The following is a 4,201-nucleotide window of genomic DNA, read 5'->3' as shown; positions in this document are numbered from 1 at the left end:
TGGAAGTCTCTCTGGACACGGACATGGGGAGTATCTCTCTCTGTCTCATTGGAAGTCTCTCTGGACACGGACCCGGGGAGTATCTCTCTCTGTCTCATTGGAAGTGTTTCTGGACACGGACACAGGGAGTATCTCTCTCTGTCCCATTGGAAGTCTGTCCGGACACGGACACAGGGAGTATCTCTCTGTCTCATTGGAAGTCTGTCTGGACACGGACCCGGAGAGAATCTCTCTCTGTCTCATTGGAAGTCTCTCTGGACACAGACACGGGGAGTATCTCTCTCTGTCCCATTGGAAGTCTCTCCGGACACAGACACGGGGAGTATATCTCTCTCTGTCCCATTGGAAGTCTGTCTGGACATGGACCCGGGGAGAATCTCTCTGTCCCATTGGAAATCTCTCTGGACACGGACACGGGGAGTATCTCTCTCTGTCTCATTGGAAGTCTGTCCGGACACAGACACGGGGAGTATCTCTCTGTCTCATTGGAAGTCTCTCCGGACACAGACACAGGGAGTATCTCTCTCTGTCTCATTGGAAGTCTCTCTGGACACGGACACGGGGAGTATCTTTCTCTGTCCCATTGGAAGTCTCTCTGAACACGGACACGGGGAGAATCTCTCTGTCTCATTGGAAGTCTCTCTGGACACGGACCCGGAGAGAATCTCTCTCTGTCTCATTGGAAATCTCTCCGGACACGGACCCAGGGAGAATCTCTCTGTCCCATTGGAAATCTCTCCGGACACGGACCCGGGGAGAATCTCTCTGTCCCATTGGAAGTCTCTCTGGACACGGACCCGGGGAGAATCTCTCTGTCTCATTGGAAGTCTCTCTGGACACAGACACGGGGAGTATCTCTCTCTGTCCCATTGGAAGTCTGTCCGGACACGGACCCGGGGAGTATCTCTCTGTCTCATTGGACATCTCTCTGGTCACGGACACGGGGAGTATCTCTCTCTGTCTCATTGGAAATCTCTCTGGACACGGACACGGGGAGTATCTGTGTCTCATTGGAAGTCTCTCTGGACACAGACACGGGGAGTACCTCTCTCTGTCCCATTGGAAGTCTCTCTGGACATGGACACGGGGAGTAGCTCTCTCTGTCTCATTGGAAATCTCTCTGGACACGGACACAGGGAATATCTCTCTCTGTCCCATTGGAAGTCTCTCCGGACACGGACACGGGGAGTATCTCTCTGTCTCATTGGAAATCTCTCTGGACACGGACCCGGGGAGAATCTCTCTCTGTCTCATTGGAAATCTCTCTGGACACGGACCCGGGGAGAATCTCTCTGTCTCATTGGAAATCTCTCTGGACACGGACCCAGGGAGAATCTCTCTCTGTCCCATTGGAAGTCTCTCCGGACACAGACACGGGGAGTATCTCTCTCTGTCCCATTGGAAGTCTGTCCGGACACGGACACAGCATTGGAAGTCTCTCCGGACACAGACACGGGGTGTATCTCTCTCTGTCTCATTGGAAGTCTCTCTGGTCACGGACCCAGGGAGAATCTCTCTCTGTCCCATTGGAAGTCTCTCCGGACACAGACACGGGGAGTATCTCTCTGTCTCATTGGAAGTCTCTCCGGACACAGACACGGGGAGTATCTCTCTCTGTCTCATTGGAAGTCTGTCCGGACACGGACACGGGGAGTATCTCTGCCTCATTGGAAATCTCTCTGGACACGGACCCGGGGAGAATCTCTCTCTGTCTCATTGGAAGTGTTTCTGGACAGGGACACGGGGAGTATCTCTCTCTGTCTCATTGGAAGTCTCTCTGGACACAGACACGGGGAGTATCTCTCTCTGTCCCATTGGAAGTCTGTCCGGAAACGGACACGGGGAGTATCTCTCTGCCTCATTGGAAATCTCTCTGGACACGGACCCGGGGAGTATCTCTCTGTCCCATTGGAAGTCTCTCTGGACACGGACCCAGGGAGAATCTCTCTCTGTCCCATTGGAAGTCTCTCTGGTCACGGACCCAGGGAGAATCTCTCTCTGTCCCATTGGAAGTCTCTCCGGACACAGACACGGGGAGTATCTCTCTCTGTCCCATTGGAAGTCTGTCCGGACACGGACACAGGGAGTATCTCTCTGTCCTCATTGGAAGTCTCTCTGGACACAGACACGGGGAGTATCTCTCTCTGTCCCATTGGAAGTCTGTCCGGACACGGACACGGGGAGTATCTCTCTCTGTCTCATTGGAAGTCTCTCTGGACACAGACACGGGGAGTATCTCTCTCTGCCTCATTGGAAATCTCTCTGGACACGGACCGGGGAGAATCTCTCTGTCCCATTGGAAGTCTCTCTGGACACGGACCCAGGGAGAATCTCTCTCTGTCCCATTGGAAGTCTCTCTGGTCACGGACCCAGGGAGAATCTCTCTCTGTCCCATTGGAAGTCTCTCCGGACACAGACACGGGGAGTATCTCTCTCTGTCCCATTGGAAGTCTGTCCGGACACGGACACAGGGAGTATCTCTCTGTCTCATTGGAAGTCTCTCTGGACACAGACACGGGGAGTATCTCTCTCTGTCCCATTGGAAGTCTGTCCGGACACGGACACGGGGAGTATCTCTCTCTGTCTCATTGGAAGTCTCTCTGGACACAGACACGGGGAGTATCTCTCTCTGCCTCATTGGAAATCTCTCTGGACACGGACCCGGGGAGAATCTCTCTGTCCCATTGGAAGTCTCTCTGGACACGGACCAGGGGAGAATCTCTCTCTGTCTCATTGGAAATCTCTCCGGACACGGACCCGGGGAGAATCTCTCTGTCTCATTGGAAATCTCTCCGGACACGGACCCGGGGAGAATCTCTCTCTGTCTCATTGGAAATCTCTCTGGACACGGACCCGGGGAGAATCTCTCTGTCTCACGCCTCTGGCGGGCGTGGGTCCGCGGTCTCAGGGGATTGCCCACCTGTGCACCACGCCGCAGCTGTGAATGTAGGCCATGCCCTGGCAGAGCTGCTCGAACCAGCGGCCCGCCAGCTGCTCCTCGCAGGCGCCCCGTTGTCGGATGCGGTCCATCACCTCGCCGCCGGGGGCCAGCTCCAGCATGATGTACACCCGGTTGGTGGTCTCGATGGACTGGTAGAAAGCGACCAGGTTGGGGTGCCTGAGGGTCTTCCACACCTGGATCTCCCGGGGGCAGGAACTTGGTGAGGAACTCCGTCTCCGCCTTCTCCTTCAGCAGCACCTTGACCGCCACGCTGGTCTTCCACTTCCTGAAGTAGGCCTTCCCAGACAATGGCGTACGCCCCCTTGCCCAGGTAGCGCCCCCAGCTGGTAGCCGTGCTTCTCCAGGATGCTGGACACCACCTTGGCCTGCGAGTTGGCCATCGGAGCGAGGGCACGGGAGGGCAGAGGCTGCAGTCTCGGGGCGACACCCCCCACCTCCCCTGTCCCGCCCGCCCGCCCGCCGCTCGGGGGGACCCGGCGGGGCTCTCAGCACCGGTCCGCGGCGTGGAGACCGGCCCCCCGAAGGGAGCGACGGCCGCGATCCTCCCCCACCCCCCCCGGGTCTGGAGTCGGGAGGGCAGGCGGAGGGTGGCGACAGGCGAGCTCCGGGTGGAAGGGGAGGAGTTCAGTTGACCCAGGGGGCAGGGGCCATGTCGCCTGGGTCTGTCCGTCCCCTGAGCGGGGTTGGGGGGCGGCGTCTCCCGGCCGTTCCGAGGCTCTGTGAGATCACAAAGGCCCGGGGTGGGTGGGGGGATGAGTGACAAATCACCGTGGGGAAGGAGAGAGGGGAGGAAGGGTGAAGAGGGAAGGAAAAGGAATGGGTGGAAAGAGCAGGGAGGGGGGCGAGGTAGGGAGAAAGACAGAGGGGGAGGGAAGGGGGTGAGGTAGGCAGAAAGACAGAGGGGAGAGGAGAGGGAGATAGAGATAGGGTAGAGAGTGGAGAGGGTAAAAGAGGGTGGGGGAGAGAGAAAGAGAGAGAGAGGAGGAAGAGAGAAAGGGGGAGGATAGGAGAGGAGCACTTGGAAATGGGAACAGAGGGATTGGGGACAGAGGAAGGGAGACCCAGGGGAGCAGTGAAGGATGAACTGAGGGGGGAAGAGCCGGAGGAGGAAAACACAGTGGAGGGAAGTGAGATCGAGGAAAGAGAGAGCGAGGTTCAAACTGGGAGGGAGACAGAGAGGGACAATCGGAGACAGAAGTGAAGGAAAGGATACTTGTAAGTGTGGAGGAGCAGAGGGAT

General features: G+C 57.3%; 1 pseudogene; it reads right to left on the bottom strand.

The window, feature by feature from the left end:
• The window catches only part of LOC132381768 (testis-specific serine/threonine-protein kinase 4-like), a 14,010-nt pseudogene extending 10,608 nt beyond the window's left edge, over nt 1–3,402 (bottom strand).
• Between the last annotated feature and the right edge of the window lie 799 nt (nt 3,403–4,201).

Source organism: Hypanus sabinus, chromosome 26 (assembly GCF_030144855.1).
Source record: "Hypanus sabinus isolate sHypSab1 chromosome 26, sHypSab1.hap1, whole genome shotgun sequence".
Taxonomy (NCBI): domain Eukaryota; kingdom Metazoa; phylum Chordata; class Chondrichthyes; order Myliobatiformes; family Dasyatidae; genus Hypanus; species Hypanus sabinus.
This window is presented reverse-complemented; position numbering and strand designations above follow the sequence as displayed.